This window comes from Crotalus tigris, unplaced genomic scaffold, assembly GCF_016545835.1.
Source record: "Crotalus tigris isolate CLP2741 ecotype Arizona unplaced genomic scaffold, ASM1654583v1 scf7180000024167.7108832, whole genome shotgun sequence".
Classification (NCBI taxonomy): domain Eukaryota; kingdom Metazoa; phylum Chordata; class Lepidosauria; order Squamata; family Viperidae; genus Crotalus; species Crotalus tigris.
Genome location: NW_024100417.1, coordinates 1,920,978 through 1,939,448, shown reverse-complemented (window position 1 = coordinate 1,939,448; position 18,471 = coordinate 1,920,978). Strand labels below are relative to the sequence as shown.

General features: G+C 39.1%; 1 protein-coding gene across 2 annotated transcripts in view; it reads left to right on the top strand.

Moving 5' to 3' along the window:
* INAVA (innate immunity activator) overlaps positions 1 to 18,471 on the top strand; it is a 79,426-nt gene that overhangs the window by 23,883 nt on the left and 37,072 nt on the right. The window contains exon 1 of one of the 2 annotated variants that reach the window (XM_039323189.1): positions 10,249 to 10,390. The exons of the other annotated variant lie outside the window; for it this stretch is intronic. The gene's annotated coding sequence lies outside the window, so the exon portion shown is untranslated. Of the gene's footprint in view, positions 1 to 10,248; positions 10,391 to 18,471 lie in introns of those variants that run through there. 2 annotated transcript variants of the gene reach the window in all.

Below are 18,471 nucleotides of genomic sequence, written 5' to 3'. Positions count from 1 at the left end.
AAGTGCCAGACTGCCAACTGCATAGTCTGACAACCGTTTACAGAGGATGTGGTCAGCTTAGTACAAGTTAACATTCAGTCTCTGATTCATATCATGCACAGTGTGGGCACTACCAGAGCATTTTCCCATGGGGTACACAGACAGGGCAAACGAGATATATACCCTGATTCTTAACCACTGACTTTAATTATTGCTATAAGGGAAAAGAGCTTCTGCATGACAAGAAATACTGATGCTCATAGTTTGCACTTTTGCTGATGAAACTGAACCAGACTTTTAGAGTAGACTTACTGGAATCTAGTTGTTACAAATCTTTAAAAAGTGTTCAGAAACATGGACACCTGATAGAGTCTGCACATTTCAGCAGTAAAACTGAGACATAACTAAGGGGTGGAAGTTCTGAGGTTCTGCCAGGCCTTTTCTACAGTTAGATAAGTCGACTCATCACTGTGCTCAGTTTTAATAATAATAGTCAAACAGAAGATAATATCTGAAAAAAAATGGTCCATGGATGTTTGAATCAGTTGCATTCAATTTTGGTTTGTGTCCCTTGAGTCTGCAGGATAGGGAAAAATTTAAAAAAATAGAAGTTTCCCTTTGTGTCTCTGGAAATATTGCCTGCTTGTAGGCAGTGGTTCTGCTGACTTACCTAGCTACAAATACCGGTACTTCCAGTATCTCTCTTTCCTTCTCTGGTTTTTATTTCCATGTTTCAGTTTTAATCTTTCAGTTTCCTTATGTCCCTCTGCTCACTTCTCTTTTTGATACACAGATGGGCATCCTTGATTCAAACTATGGCTTGTAACTATTATGCTCCAAATTGATTTTACTGTACATTCACCATGCAAGCTGTTTTTTTCTGATACTGTCAACTCCCATTCCTCATTTCAACCCTGTGCTCTAAATTAGAGGCTTTAAAAAAATTTTGTGATCCTCTGATTAACTTTTGCACAAAATGGAAGAGCTGCAGTGAGAAAGAAGATAGAGGAATTCCCCTGTCAACTTGGGTTTCTTAGCTGCTTTATGTGAGTTTGAAAAGTGGTGGGCATATACCAGTATATGCAAATGGTTTATGTAGAAAGGTTGATAGGTAAGCTGCCCAAGGCTGGAAGCATAAATCCATTGGGTCAAAGCAGCTGTAAAATCTTGCTTTGGGTGACCCACAAATTTCAAGAGAAATAAGGGTAGTTCTGCATAAAATTGGCTTTGGGATAGTTTCTTTTTCTTAAAATCATAGAATCATGGAGTTAGATGGGAATGTAAGCATGATGTAATCCAATCCTATGCAATATGCAAGAAAATCTTTTAAATCATTCCCCAAAAGTGGCTACCCAGCCTCTTTTTTAAATCTTCAGAGATGGAGATCCCAAAACTTTTGAATTGTGTTAATTAAAAGTTACACTTAAGAAATAGGGTAGACAGCTCTCTGGATCTAAGCCAGTGGTTCTCAACCTTTTTAATGCCGCGACCCCCCAACTGGTCGTAGGTCGAGGACTACTCAACCGGTCGTAAGTCGAGGACTACTCAACTGGTGCAGCAGCGTTTGCAGAATGGGACTTTTGGCGGGCTCAGCAGGGCAGAGACAGCCTGGACAATTCCTATTGGCTTTTGAAAGCCAATAGAATTAGACTCTATTCAAGAGAGTCTATTCTATTGGCTTTCAAAAGCCAATAGAATAAAAGGGAGTAGCACAGCTAAGGAAAAGGGGGAAAAAATGGCGGACTGCGTTGTTTGGCGACCCCCGTGAAATGGTCGTTCGACCCCAAATGGGGTCCCGACCCACAGGTTGAGAACCACTGATCTAAGCTGTAATGTAATTTGTTCATGGGCAATCCATGATTTTGGGATAAATACTGCTTGTGAACCCAGTCAAATGTGATTTATTATGTTATAAACTATTGTTTGAAATTGCTTCACATGAACATAATAAAAAAGATCTATTGCAGAACATGTTAAATCATTATGTGAAACCAGTAAGCGAAACCACTATCTGGTTTCACTGTAGAAGGGAAGCACACCCTGCCCACATAGAAGGTGGTGATACAAAGTGTTCTGTTTCAGGAAAAGAGGCATTGAGATGAAGCAACAAGTTCCAGCAATTCTCCTTTATTGCAAACACCAACAGAACAGGTTTTAAAATGGTGCAGCCCCCTTTTATAGCCCCCCTGCACAATACCTTGCTGGCCAATCATTGCAAAGGATCTTTTCCCGCCGAGCATGTGCACGCAAGGCTGGGAGCAGCCTTTCTTGTCCCGGGCATCCACATGGTCTGCCTGGGCCAATCGCTGCAGTCTATGTCTGCCGGCCCAGGACATAACACAAAGTACAAAGATGTACTTTGTAGTTTTAGTCACCACAATGTAAAAAAGATGTTGAGACTCTAGAAAGAGTACAGAGAAGAGCAACAAAGATGATTAGGGGGCTGGAGGCTAAAACATATAAGAAACAGTTGCTAGAACTGGGTATGTCTAATCTAATGAAGAGAAGGATGAGGGATGACATGATAGCAGTGTTCCGATATCTCAGGGGCTGCCACAAAGAAGAGGGAGTCAAGCTATTCTCCAAAGCACCTGAAGGCAAGACAAGAAGCAATGGGTGGAAATTAACCAAAGAGAGAAGCAACCTAGAACTAAGGAGAAACTTCCTGACAGTTAGAACAATTAATCAGTGGAACAACCTGCCTCCAGAAGCTGTGAATGCTCCAACACTGGAAGTTTTTAAGAAGAGACTGGACAGCCATTTGTCTGAAATGGTATAGGGTTTCCTGCTTGAGCAGGGGCTCGACTAGATGACCTCCAAGATCCCTTCTAACTTTTATTATTATTATTATTATTATTATTATTATTATTATTATTATTATTATTATTATTATTATTATTATTATTATTAGCATGTGGATGTGGGTCCACTGTGATCTAGGAGTCTATCCTCAAATGGAAAGATGGGGAAGGGCGACACAGAGAAATTTCAGAACTTCTGGGCATGGTACATTCAAATTTCACAGCATGTTGCACTGCATATTGACGTACACACATTAGTGTCCTCCGGTATTCTTCCGAAGCAATAAGGATGTGGTTCTGCAGTAATGACCACTATAGACTTATCTTGGATTCAATACTCTCAATTGTGGGGGTAACAATCCCTTTGCCAATGGTGGCATTTAAAGTCTTTGTGGTTATGGATTCTATCAGTTTGAGAAGTACTTCAGGGGATTTCATATACTGTGTAATGAAAGGCCATTTGTCCTTTTCTGTGATGTGTATCTTTCATCTCCCACTATCTGTGTTGATACCCTTCTCATAACTTGTGGTGTTATGGACATGCAAGACCACCCCAACCATACACTGCATAACAAGCACAGTATCATTAAGGAACTCTATGGAGTCTCTATTATGCAGAATTGTGTTATCTCCCTGGCTGTTATGTGGATATTCCTTCACTCATTATCCAGAACACAAAGGCATTTGCAAGCTCACTCTCAACAGTCTTTTCAATCCTTTTCAACTTCTCTAGTCAATCCATATGTTTTGAAGCATGTGCATGTGCTTTGATGATAAAACAGAAAGCTGAAGAGTTCATCAAAGCATATTACTGAGGATATATAGTAGGATATGCAGAATGACAGAAGTCATGTTGATCAGTTGGCCTGAATGTAGGCAAAACCTACCTTCATTTGACTGCATCAGCAGCCAACATTCTTCTTCTTCAAGGAAAACATTCTTATGTAATATGTGTGTCATGCACTGCTTCCTGTACTTTAATATCAGGATTGGAAAGCAGGAAATCTGAACTGTTGCATGCACTGGACACAGGCACATTTCACTGGGCCATTCTTTTCTTGCTAATAACTACTCTTTAGGAGCTCGTTTGCTTCAAATTATAGGCAAGAGAAGTCTTTCAGTATCTAGTGGTCCCCTTCTCAAGCCCAGATGCAATTCTCACATGTGAAATGAATTATCTGCTGGAAGGTGCCCATAGACCCACACTGGAGAATACACGGAGGCTCACCTGGAAGGCAAGCAGAAGAACATGCTAGAAAAGATACCCTTGACCTTTGTAGGTAGTTTTTAAGAATTACACTAACTATGGCACAGACAACAGGAAATTTAGTGTTCTTGCACAGTTGTGAAAGAACACTACACAAAAAAAATGTCTACTGTGGCACCTGAATGTCCTGGAATGCACCCACAAAGTTACACTTCTCACAATGAGTCTCCGAGTCAGCACAACACATCCTTTGATGGAAACTGGACTGAATGGCGTACACATAAACAGAAGGTGATATTTTCATATTGTGGTGCAAAAATGCAAAATGCAGTTTTAAAAAAGTGTCTATAATATACCATAACGATATGGTCCCCTGATACTGGATAGCAAATCCAGAATGACACTTCAGAGGATCCTCAAGGATTGGAAAGGGAACATGACATCTCCATAGCAACCTGTAGGTGGAAGCAGGGCTGACTCAAGCCACATTACCAAGCCTCAGTCTCAAATTGTATGTGAAATGACCAGTTGTTTCCATCTGTAACCACATGCAGAACTACAGTAAGCTAGTCTAATGGGAAAATACTATAAAAACTCCCCCTTTTTATTGACCTTATAATCCCTTAACTTGGGATAGAATTTGGTGACTAGATGGAGCTGAGTGTTTACTGGCTGGATGCCCTTCCTGACGCTATGCAGAGTTTGCAGCAGATATTTTTTCTTTGCGCCCTAGGAGAGAAGCATTGTCTTGAGCTCTCAACTTTCCAAGTGGTAGGTGAGCATCATCACCACTAAAATACTATGCCATAATATTTGAAAATTCAGAATGTGGGGCAGGTATGTGATGAAAACATAGAAGCTAGAAAGGGTTTCTGGGATATGTCCATGGGTAGGGGCAATTAGGAAAAAGTTTTTAGTTTGCTAAAATGGAGCTACCATAAAAACATTGTAAAAATTCAAGCAACCACTAGATGGCAGAAACGAGTTAAAGTTTTCTGTAGTCTTTGTGGCCATATGGTGGCTGTCTGTATTTTTGCTAAGATTGCTAACATCCATTGGTCTCTTACAGTATTTGATCTCCTGTTAAGTAATCAGATGTTTTACATCTGCTTCACATACCTATTGGATTATAACTTCTGTTATTCTAAGCCACCCAATCTGTGGAATTAAATTTATAGCCGTTGTTCAACACCTACCAAACATAGAACTGGAGATTAAGTAGGGCAGTAGGCAAAAAATGCAGTCCTGCAAAATCTGCACTATTGTAATGAATGCATTAGAATGGGATCTAACTGTCCCAGGGCTTTTCACACTAAACATCTCTCAACTCATAGGTTTTATTGCAAATAACACAGCACTGCTCACAAATTTGCAGTGAGAATACTCTGTTTTTAAAAAAGAAAGGGAATAAAATAGATACATGGATTTGCTCACAGTTAATTTCATCTCATAACAATCAGCATCTTCCAGAAATGGTGTTGGTAGCTCCAAAAAACACATCTTTAAAACAATAGCGAGTGACAAAACTGTTTTTTCTCCCTGCCCTCTAGCTGTTTTGCCCCTCCTATTGCTGTTCAAGACTTCAATTTATGCAGAAAAGAACAGACACGTCTTATAATAACTCACCCCCAACAAATAAACTATTTGAACAAAGCAGTGGAAAATGTGACCTTAAGCCAACTGGCTTTGTACAGAAGGCTGCTGAATTTTTGTGGAAGAGGAAAGCATTTAATTGACAGGTGGAATCTGTCTTTTAGTGGAATTGTCCAATTGCTTTGAGTTTTCACACAAATACAATATTTAGTATTAAAAGAATTGCAGTTTTTGAAAGCCAATTTATGAAACAATGGGTGCATTTGGAATTCTGTCTAATGCAATATCTTAATCCAGTGATGGCGAACCTTTTAGAGACTGAGTACCCAAACTGCAACCCAAAACCCACTTATGCATCGTCGAGTGCCAGGTGGGTGTGGCCCATTGACTGGGTGTGGCCAATTGGATGGGTGTGGCTAATTGAGTAGGCATGGCTGCAGTGGTAACAGCAGACTGGGTGGGGCTAAAAAGTTCAATCAATCAATTCCCACTTTGCAAGAACTTTTTTTTTCTCCGTGAGAAGTTGAAATTGACTGATTGAACCCTTTTTTTTTTGCACGTGGTGGTGGAGGCCTAAAGCAAAAAGGTTTTATAAAACCCAGCTGAAGGCGATGGCGCAGGTGCCCACAGAGGGCTCTGAGTGCCGCCTCTGGCACCGTGCCATAGGTTCGCCACCACTGTCTTAATCCATTCATTCCAAGTACCAAAAATCCAGATGGGGAGGTCTAGTTACTTGGTCTGCAAATAAGGCTTTACGAAGTACACCAGACTAAAAATGGGAGCTCCTCCCTTGCACTGGCCAACAACTTTCCAGAAGTGTCTGTGGGTTCTTTTACCTGTTTCTACAGTTGCCTAAAACTATTCTACACTGTCTCATCTCACATTAGAATTACAGGAAAAAGAAGATTGTCTTGAATAGTTTGTCAGGGAGATTTAGAAACAAACCAGTGCTATGTAAAAATAGGAAAAATAGGAGGCAGCTGCCTTGGGGCCCAGATGTACAGAGGCCACCCCGGCTTCCCTTCTGCACCCACTTCTTGCCCCATGCCTACCAGTCATGATTGTGTGCAAAGGGAATAACAGAGTTGAGCTGAAAAGATCAGAAGGCCACTGGGCCATCAAGGAGTTAAGCTTTTGTGTAGCCTGATAATCTGAATGTGTCCTCAGTTTGCAGCTTTGCATAGTAGGCCAAGCACAGGGCCCCAGTATGAAGAGCAACAAGAAAGAAAGGAGGGAGGGAGTAAAGGAAGAGCTAACACCGCTGCTGCTTTCAGTCATAGGTAACTGGATGGCAGAATTTAGAATTTAGGTTGGGGACAAGGGACATGTTGAGTAACTGAGGAGGGGAGGGGATGCCTTGCATACCTCAGGGGGAAGAATTAGCAGGGTGAGCCTCTGGACTGCTAAGGAGGAGGGGAGGGGGGAGGGGAGGATTGATGAGTGGAGGGGGAGGAGCTCTGAGATGTTAATCCCAAGATAGCTCCAATAGAAGAGAATATAAGATAAGATAACCTTTATTGTCATTTTTTACTATGAGCACACTACCCACATTGAAAATGAAATTCTGTTGCCTGCTCTCAAAAGAAAGTATATATCTACCCATACACATACATAACACACATATGCACATGCTATATACATACATATATACATACATATATGTCTCTAGTTATAATAAAAATGCGAATCCCCGGTATATTCATGTTGAAAAAATAGACTATTTTTCTACACACACACACACACACACACACACACACACACACTTGTCCGTTTTGAATATATAGCAGAAAGAGAAAATTTGAGAGTTCACCAGGTTGATGCTGTATGGAACAAAACTGTGAGTGATGTTCTGCTTTGGATACCACGAAGCCTCCTCCCAGAAGGTAACAAGGAAAAGACGTCGTGAAGAGGATGTGTAGTGTCCCAGATAATATTACGGACCCTGCTTAAGCAACGCTTCTGTGCTATGTCCTGGATGGGAGGGAGAGAACAGCCAATGATCTTTTCTGCCATTTTCATCACTTTCTGCACCACCTTCCTGTCTGAAACAGTAATACTTCCAAACCAGACAGTAATGCAATATGACAGGATGTCCCTCTGTGGAAAGTGATAAGAGTAGGGGAAGGAAGAAAGTGGTATAGGGTTGAATTCTTGGTGTTCTCTGAGTTTGGTTGTTTGCTTGCAGACATTTGACTGGGGAATATAATCCGTTCTAGTGAGTGTGAAGTTTGTTCCCTATTTATATATAGTAGCCTGCCCTATCAGTGTTGGTCAGGTTATGGTTTTCTCCCTGGTAATTCCTTGATTAGGCTATTGTTTTCTGTTTGGTCATTTGTCTGGCAGTAATCCTTCCTTATCTGGGTATAGGCTGCTGGAAAGGATGTGGAAAGGTCTTTTTGTCTTTTTCTTGGCCTTTTTCATTGTCTCTTTTGGGTGGTCTATAAATGTAATTTATTTATATGTCTATTGATGGTTGATTTGTCTGAGTGCCAAGCTTCCAGGAATTACCTAAAGTTTTTGGATTTAGCTTGGTTTGCAATGCTAAGCTTCCTAATTGAAACTATGGTTGAATCTGTCCATGTGTTGTGAGATTAAGGAGGGTTTGTTGTGTCTTCTAACTGTTAACTGGTGTTCATGGATGTGTTCTGCTAACCTTCTATCTGTTACAGGTAGCTGTTACAATTCTTACATTGTATGTTGTAGGTGACTCTTCTTTTTTCTTCTTGGGAACGGGATCTTTTGGTTTATTTAAGATGTTCTGGATAGCTTTGGTTGGTTTGTGTGCTACGTGATGCCATGTATTTCTAATAGTATGTTGGCTTTTTCTGAGATGTTGATATTTGATGGTATTATCCTTTTCATAGCTTCTGTTGGTTGTGCTCTAGCGCATTGAGTGGTCAGATACTTTTTGATAAAGTTGGGTGGGTATCCATTTTGTTGGAAGAGGTTGTAGAAGTGATCTATTTCCTTTTTCCGGTGTTCTGGGCTGTTGCCGTGCATTTGTATTCGTCTGACTAGAACCCAACAACCAGGGTCTGCAAGCAAACAACCAAGCTCAGAAGCACCAAGGAACTTACAGATCTCTTATTTATCCTGCCATAAATGCAAATGATTTTTTTCTTTTGAGATAGAGGCACATAAACACTTAGGGTACAAAGCATGGGCACAGTGGCTTTTGGGCTTGTTTTGGATTTTACAGCTGTTTCTTCATCTATTTCATAAAATAAATATATGCAAATGCATATTCACCAAAAAGGAAGGCTAGCTTACTAAAGTAGGAGAAACAGAAACACAGTATAAAAGAATTGTGCAATATCCTGCTTTCCCACTTTATCAAATTAGGGTTAATGAGTCTGGTGTGGAAATTTCCCCTTCTCCATTAAGTGGTTATGATAGCAGTTGTATGTATTTGCATCTACTTGTCATAGATCAGGGCCAAAATGGATTTTATCTGCTCACCTGTCTGTGTAATGTGAGTATGTGTGCATGTATGACTGTACGTGTGTGAAAGAGATGTCCAGCTACTTAATCTGGAAAATGATTTTAAACAAAGTATTTGGGGGTGTAATGATTTAGGAAAGGGGGAAAAAATGACAGTAAAGCAGACATTGTGTAGAACTATACTGTGAACCCTAAAATATGGCTTCTACATGAAGTTTTGTACAACACAAGCTTTATGTTGTTTTGTACTGCTAATCCCAAATAGCATGGAGGTTTTTAAGAATAGACTGGACAGCCACCTGTCTAAAATGGTATAGGGTCTCCTGCTTGAGCAGGGGGGCTGGACTAGAAGACCTCCAAGGTCCCTTCCAGCTCTTTTGTGATTGATTGAAGCATATAATTCTCTTGACAAAGATATATCCACAGAGTTATATCCTAGTTCTATGATACAAGACATTGTGCAACAATTCTGTTTCTTTTCCTTAAAACGATTTTTGTCAACAAGACATGAAAGAAGTGATGAGCAGTCTGTCAATTTTAACAAATTGCTTGGAGTATTTTTTTTTCCTAAAATGACCCTGTTTCCAGAGAAGATTTATGTGAAATGATAATCTGTTTATAAATACCAAATTCTGCTATATCCTCATAGGTGTATGTGTATCACATACGAACACCTGATAAAATGAAGACATTGTTTCTTCAGCATGCTTTTCACTGAGTTATTAGTTTGGCATTGTGCTTGTGGCTTAACTGACAAGGGAATTCAACTTAATCCATCACTAATACGACAGTAATAGCCAGCTGCCAGGCTCACTTTTCTGAGGACTGATCTGAGGGGAGAAAAAATCCATTCTTTTGCCTGATAGCCTTGGGTCTCGCAGCCAAAAAGCAAGAGGAGCCGGAGACATTGTGCGTCTTGGAAGTTCTTTTATTCAGCGAATGACTCCTACCACTAGGGCTGAGGCAATCTAACCTTCAAAACAGGGATTCCCAAAAAATGATATTCCTACATAATTAGGAATTAGTTTAAAACAATAGCATAAGAAGAGGAAGAGAAACTTTGAGTGTGACTATTTTAATGCCCTCTTTTTATGCGTTCTCCTAAATGATTTCGTGCACATGTTTGAAAGAATTTGGCTAAGATATTCCACCCCTCCTTTTTCTGAGGGATTGGTATGCCCCAGGGACAGATGTCTTCAGATCCTTTAACATTTGGGATGTCGCTAATGCCCAAGTTAAATGAAATACCTAGTGGGGGGTGGAGGGAAATTTAGCAAAAGCACCAAGAACATGGAAGCTGCTGTGCAACTTTCATGCCTTCCAGGAAGCTAATGGAGAAGCTCAAAGAGAGCCACTTCCTCCTTAAAAGGTAAGTGAAAACAAAGTAGAACTCGCTCTGGGTGTAAAATGTGATCCTTCCACTAATAGTTCAAAACCTCTGCATGGAGGAAACATATTTTCCCTTGACATTAAGAGCAAAGAATTCTTTTCAATTGATTGATTCCTGGAAGTAATTTATAACTGTATTTGTTTCCCCCCTCTGAAATCTTGTAATAACCACCAAGAATTAAAGGAAAGAATTTGGGAAAGCTGATTTCATCGCAGTTCTGTTACTGCAAAAGCAAGTTAATGCCATTTCCAGAGGTTTTAGACCTGAATATCATTAGCTGGAGATCCCCACCTATGCACCCATAGAAACACATAGAAGCCAAATTCTCTGAATTAAAGCATGCAAGTACAGTATTGGTGGGCATTACCAACTCTTTTTTTTTTTTTTTTTTAAGAAACTGCCTTTCTTTTTTGATCAGCTGCTGTGCCTTAGGCAGTTACTGAAGAGAAATGCTTCTGAATGCATGAACAGGACATGGACCAGTGATTGCTTTCTTGAGTTCTTTGTTAAGAATGTTTAATAATAATAAAAAAAAAGAATGCGTAAGGAAGAAATGTATTTGGACGGAAGAACCATACCGGTAGAAGCATCACATCTTTTTTTATTAGCTGTAGGTTTCTCTTTTCCAGATGAACTACATTTCTGAGGTCCAGATTTTTAGCTGATTATCATGAAAACCTTAGCATCTGGCAACAAATGCAGGGTTTAAGAACCAATTACAGGAACCGTTTACAAACTGGAATCTAGTCCTGAGTGTCACAGACCAGTTGGTGCTCAGCCTAGGAGTGTGTGGATTAAGTCATTTTCAATGACTCATAGCAGAGTCATTGAAAAGTGTTAATAATAAAGATAAAGGAGATAAAGGATTTCTAGGTTGATTTAAATTATTGGACTTATGGATCCACATATTGTGAAAAATATTTTTATTAAGCCACCATTATATTCACCAATTGATTGACTGAATTGCACACAGTGTTATATCTGATTGTAGCATGTGGATACTCAGTGAGAAAAGGACAGTGCCTTTTTCACTTTTTCACAAAACTCATACATTTTAATGTTGGATTAGAGTTGTAGCATTTGGTTTCTGATTTCTGATACTCTCCAGTATTTGTTAATGCCACACAGGAATGAGTTGCTTCAAGATTATTTAATATTTTGTAGCAATTTATTATAAGATGATCCCTTGGTGACCTAGGATATTAACTTATTGTCAGCCTTTCTATGTCAACAGTACATAACCCTGCAATGACGATATATCACATTTTTATGTCTCCTCAATGAATCAAATGGTTATGTCCCATTCAGTGGAGGTACTTGCCAATAGTACCAGTAGTTAATAATTCAAATATGTTTAAAATGGATCAAGTCTTTTGTACCTTCCACTCCAAATCTCATGTGTGCAAAAAGTACTCTCTTGTCTTTGATTATTCTGCAAGAATTAGAGTTTGACACAGAGTATGTGAATTCTTGCTTATCTGTTACAGTGAAATTATTATTTTTTGTTTGAGGCAACTATAAATAACACATGTAGGATTCCTAGAGTGTTGATGTCATAATGATATGGATTGCATTTATAGTGAGTTAAATACCATTGATCTTAGATGGAGAAATTGATGCTGAGGATTAATGACTAGCCTAGGCGAAAAAGAATTCTATGACAGAAATAGAATTTAAGCCAATTTGGTGTCTACAACCCTAGCCCATTTATTCACCATCTTTTTTATATCCCATCCTGGCTTTGCCACCTAATTTCAGGCATGTGAAAGCTTTTGCCTGTGTAAGTAAGCGCTATTACTTTAAGGGAGAGCTTTGTGGTAACTTGTCATAACCCTGGTATAACATTCCATTACTTTATAGAATTGAATTCTAAATTCATCTGTTCATGCTCCCATACTCCTGGCCTAGATCTTTCAGTTTCCCACGGGCAGAGAACAGTAGCTCATCAAAACCCCTGCAAATGTGACTTGGATGATGGGTGAAATGCTTCAGGTTCCATGCCAGAATGAAGAGGGACAGAAACACAGCTGTGACATGCTTTATCATTCTGGAGCAAAGGAATTGGCCTCTCCTCTTGGTCTTGATGGGATGATGGATGGCCTGCATGTAGAGGGCACTAAAAGGGCACTTGTCCTTCACTGTTCTTTATTCTTGAAGGGCACATCTGGCAGCTAATTGAGAGAATGAGATGAATCCCTTCAGTGTTATGATGTTAGCTCCTGTATGTCTGCCTAAGTTGACAGAGCCTGGGAGAAGGGAGATAGGGCATAGCTTTTTAGGAATAAAGCCAAATGGAATGATTGGACCATTTATATTGAAATTCTTTCTTGAACTTTAGCTGGGGAAGCTCCCCGGAACACGCAGTGTAACACAGGTTATTTTGTACCCTGCTTCCCTTGGCAAGGGAGCAGTTGAAAGAGGAGGAATAGTTGGCTTAAAAATCAGTCTGATTCTCAGGGATGAGCATATAAAACTCAAAAGAAAAGACTGCTGTTTGTAGATCAACAGATTCTTTATTCCATAGCAGCTCCATGCTGCATTCAAACAGGAATAATTCACAGGCATCTTCCAATTCCAATTCTCATTGGTCTTTGCAGTGCCTCATGCAACAAAGAGCCAAAAGATCAGTTTATTATATCATACATTATTTCTACAGAACCTATACTCTAAGTGTGACAGTGATACTTTTTATGAATGGACAAAGATAGTTTTCAGAGAACAGTTTTGCAGTGGTGGAAGGAATTTTAGGAAAAGCCATTAGGGCTCCATTTTATTATGTGCTAGCAGTTATCAGGTGTTTAGGAGAATATCCTAAATTAGGAGAATATCAGGAGGGAACGATTGAATCTCAGATACAGGTAATTGATAAGCACAGAATATGCTGATAAGTAACATTTCTGCATTAAATGAAACTGATACTTCCAAATTCTACACAGAAACATTAATTTTTCATTTAACTTAAGTTGTCTTAAGACAGCAATGGTGGAAAAGTTCAGTAGTGCTGGGGCGAAAAAAAAGGGGGGGAGTTATTATTTCCCTCTCCTTCCATGCAAAATGAAAGGCACTCTTTGTTAAAGAAGGAAAGCCCCGTGAAGATCTCAGTGTGGAATGAAACAGTCTTCCCTCCCTTAGAAAATGCATGGAGATCCAAGTTAGGAATCCCTATAGTAGGCTCAATATACAATACCTCCAGGGCACCAGGATATGGAAGATTGATGTAAGCTGTTTTCAAAAGTCCTTGACGTCATTTCATTCCAGCTGGCCCAATCCCAGGCATTGTTCTTTAATACTCCTTAAGGTACCTGGGAAGAGGCAATTGTAGAGGTGGATATTCTTATCAGTAGGTATTGGGCAAATATTTACTTCTGGGGCTCTGCTTTCCTGGTAGGGCCACCTAGTCTTTAACAGCTCATTATTAGCAGATGTTTTAACAAAGTTTTTGTTTTCATTTTATCCTGAAATAGCTTGCCTGCTTTTCCCTCTAGTACAGGCAAATTTAAGTTGGGTGGACTTCAACTCCGAGGATCCTGTCCTAGTATTTACAGTGTAGACCAATTTGGCAACTACAAAAAATGCTTCTTGTTTTTCCACACCCTATTGATATTGTACTAGCCTTGAGAATCAAAGAGAACGAAACAGATTAAGGTCCCTTATTCTATGTTTGCTATTCTGTTACAAAAGCAGTTTCCTGTGATGCTCTTAAATCTAAACTCACATGAATTAACTTTGTTCCTTCTAAACAGTTTATTGGACTGACAGTGTTTATAAAATAGCCCAATGTGCAGCTGCAGCAATTATTTAAACAACCTGTATATGTGCTGGATCCATTACGCAGGGCTTTTCTGCATAGCAGCCTCAAGCTGCTTCGCTCTTATGTTGGAAATGAAGACAATTTAAGAAATCCCTTTCTGGATTTCTGGCCCTTCCTCTGCCTTTGCCTTGGAGATGGCATGTTATACTACAATTACCATGGTGGATTCCTATGCTACTGTAATCCTTTCACTTTTGCTGGGAAAGCAAGCACTAGTCATTTTCCTTTCTGCGGATGGATTTTTGAGGACATGTGTTTGAAACATCTTTTGTATGAGGATCCTTTCCCCGGCTCATATGTGACATGATCCAATCTAGTGTCTTCAGTGGTAAAGCGGAAGGCCAGACCAACCTCCATATTTTACCATTATTTCTATTAATGGGGCTAGAGGGGAAAATGGAGAACTCTAGTCACCTGCCTTTAAAAAAAAAGGGCCAGGTGTTTCACTTTAGTGGAGGGGCTAGTGGAGGAAAGAAAGCTCCATACTGACCATTCTTCCTGTCACTTGATCTGGAAGGAAAACTGGCAGAACTTTTGTCAATGTTGCATTTAATTTTTGTCAATTTTGCAGTTGTTTCATTTCCCCCTCCCATCAGCATACTTATAAAACAACAACACGGCACAGATCAGCCTTGTGGCATGGTGGGGTATGTGCCTTCTTGGTGGGCTGGGTGTGGGTAGAAGACGGTATCATGCATTCCTTGAGAAACTGCAGCTTGTGTTTCCACTGGGGAAGTCTGGCTGTGCATATCAGTCCACAATCTATTGCCACAAGATTCTCCCTTCAGGGTACTTTAAAGTGTACAAACATGCACACAGCCAGACAGTGAAAATACCACGTTTGGTTAAAAACAGTTGAGTGTAAAAGTCTCCCCACCACCCCTTGTGTATTTGAACACTTCATACCTTTGGTTGTGACAATTTCATATATTATAGAGAGATAAACATGGTTTGGAGATTTGAGTATAACAACGCCATTGTCAGGTGGGAAAATACCACAAAGGATTAAAGAAAGGTAAGCATTTTAAAAACATTCTGAAGAGAGAACTAAATGATTATCATTAAAAGAGTCTGGATTCATAACAATTTGGAAGAAAGGAAAAGTGATGTGTTGTGATGTCCAGTCCCTTAATTTGAGATGGAATATTTGGTGTATAATGATTTTGAAAAGTGGAAAGAATGGCAGAAAAAGAGAATGACAGAGACAGGTGGTAATTTGGCTTACTACCATGTTAGGCTTTGGTTAGAATTATACTATGAATTCTCCCAAAACATTGCCAAAGTTTTGCACCACCTTTGTCTCTGTCTCTCCCCCACCCTCTGTCTCTCTTCCCCCGCCTCTCTCTCTGTATCAATCCAGTGGCACTTTTACCAAAGCTACTGTGATCCTTGCAGCAGGGCTTAAATGATCAACACTTAAACACATTTGTCACCTTATTGGGGTACCAGTTTTATCTTTATCACTATCTTCATGCTATCTAAAATAGGTGAATTCTGCCTGGTTTTGTCGCTCTGATCAAAAGATGTTATCTATAAAAAATGAGATCTTTTTTCTCCTGTCTCTTTACTTCTTGACCCAGAAAACCTTAACATCCTTGCCAGAAAAAAAAGCATTCATTAGTTGTCACTCACTATTTCTAAAGAGAAAGATAATTAGTTGTTGGCTGTTTCTTTGAAAGGATATTTAGTTTTTGACCTATATTTTCAAAGTTAGGTGTGGCTATTCATTTGGAAACCTTCAATGGAAAATAAAACTCTTTAGATGTTGTGTTAAATTGTGACATTAAAGAGAAACTAATATAAGAAGTGAATAGTTAATAATTTGCTGGCCTTCAATCCTTCAACATAAGGGTGTATCTAAGGGTGAAATCAGAGGAAATGACACTCAAAGATGAGAATTCATACAAAGTTCTAAAAGAGCACGGGTGACATTATAGAAAATATTTATTGCTTACATGATATGGACAATAAGCTCAATTGCCTTAGCTTAAAGTTTCTGGGTCTTTTGCTACTTAAGTGGATTAGTATATGGTTTAATATTTCTTTTGAACTCAGGTTAAATATTTGAATGATCTTTTTGGCTGGCATTTAATGCGAAACACAAAATTTCTAAACTAGTTTCTATAATCAAAGTGGATCTGTTTCAAACACTTAATGTAATATTCTGTCTTCATACATAAACAAGTACTAAGAATTTAAGGAACAGGCTACAGGGGCCCTCAAGTACATATGGCAATGCATATTTAATGGGCTTTGGCATCCTTCAGTAATGTTGGATGAAAAAAAAAATTCAAAACTACTTTTGGTAGACAGAAACATCAAGACAAAACTTGTTTGCATGAAATAGAACGGGAGGATTGCTTTGGAAATGAATAAACTAGGATGTTGTATCACACATATTAGATTTTTGTTCTTGGTTTTCAGTAGCAGTATTTTAGATAATAATGCTCCAGACTAGGTGGGATTTTGAATTATGGTTGGAAGAAAATAGGAAATTTGTAGAGATGATATAATAATGCTATTAGAGACTCATGCTATATTTATCGGGTATAGCTTTTGCATTTTGAACTGTAGAAATTTTGGACAATTTTCAAAGACAAACCCATGCAAAATACATCGTGCTACGTATGTTTGGATCTTTCCTTTTCCTGGAAAGAGTGCAGTTAGCATGTTGTATCATTAAAACTGCAAAGCTACACTTAGCTACATTTGATCCAGTTTGATCCAGAAATCCTTCCAAGCAAAACACCTGCTCATTCAGAATATAATACAGGTATTCCTTTGTTTAGCGACTGCCTCATCAAATGACTACTCACAGTTCCAATCGTGATATAAAAGTAATTTTGTCTGGCAAAATCTAGGAAGAAAGCCGTCTCTGCCACTGACCCCAACCTTTGAAACACCTTACCCTAAAGGTGAGGTGGGCCCCCATTCTTCTGGCCTTCAGAAAGAGCGTCAAGTCCTGGCTCTGCCAATTAAAAAGTTTTAGGCAACCCTGGGGATGGATGGTGTTGTGAGGGTGTTCTCTCCATATATTTTTTTAGCTTTTTAACTTTTCATACTGTAACCCTATATTTTAATTCTGTTTTTTAACTTCGTTTTTATTTATGTTTTTATAATTTGTGACATGTTCTTATTGTAAACTGCCCAAGTCCCTTCAGTGAGCTGGGCAGTATAGAAAGGTGATGAATAAAATAAAATAAAAACTTTACAACCAATCCCTGCATTTACTACCACAGGTTTGTAAAGCAAAGGAAAGCTGAAGATCATAAGCACAGTTGTGGTTTCACTTAGCAACCACTTCATTTCATGACCAAGTTGCTAGTCTAAATTGTGATCACTAAACAAGGACTACTATACAGTCCCATTCAGGAGACGCAGAATACTGAATAAGTCATTCCACCAAGAAACGGTGCTGCTGTCTTCCTTGGCTTAAATCTGTTTGTTGCTTTCTCCACATTTCTCATGGGGTAGGTTCTTTGTGTCTATGATGTACAGACTTCTCAGATATCAGTTCAGTTACCCTGTTACCCTGAGAAAGCCAGCTTCCTCAATGATATGGCTTCTCCTACAGCTGTAGTATAGTTTGCTGATAAGCTTGATCATTGGTCAAATTCTATGGAGGTCAAAGTTGAAGGAAAAATTGCAACAGATATGCTTTGGTACTTTATCTTGATCTATGGTAAATAATCCCCCCAGGGCTTGTTTATTTGAATAAACATCACATTTAAATTTTCTTCGGCTATATGAAACACAGAGCGAAACCAGAGGAGTAAAGTTCCCAGGCTTAAGATTTGCACTGCTGTGCATGTGTGGAGCTGTACTTGTTTGATATCAAATTATTTGATCAAAGTAGACCAATCAGGACAGGAGCCTTTATGATTGGTACTCACGCTTAAATTTATATAATGTATTCATTTTGCAATCCTCATTTTATTTATCCCTTGGACAACATCATTAGACAGACTTTTTTACTCTGTGAAACAAGGCTGAGGGTCACAATTTGCTCAATAACACGTAAAGGGTCCATTCTGACCTTTAGGTGCACACTCCAGATTTTCCTGGAAATCAGGAAAAGAGCTCAGTTATAGGCAACAGACTCAGGTGAGCTGGGACTCATTTTATGAGTAAGAATAATTGAAGAGTAAAATTGAATAGACAAATCAGGTAAACCAGAAATTAAACCAAAAATCAAATTGGGATTGAAGCACAAGCCAAGAAGTGGGGCTAATGAGCAAGTCAAATCTCA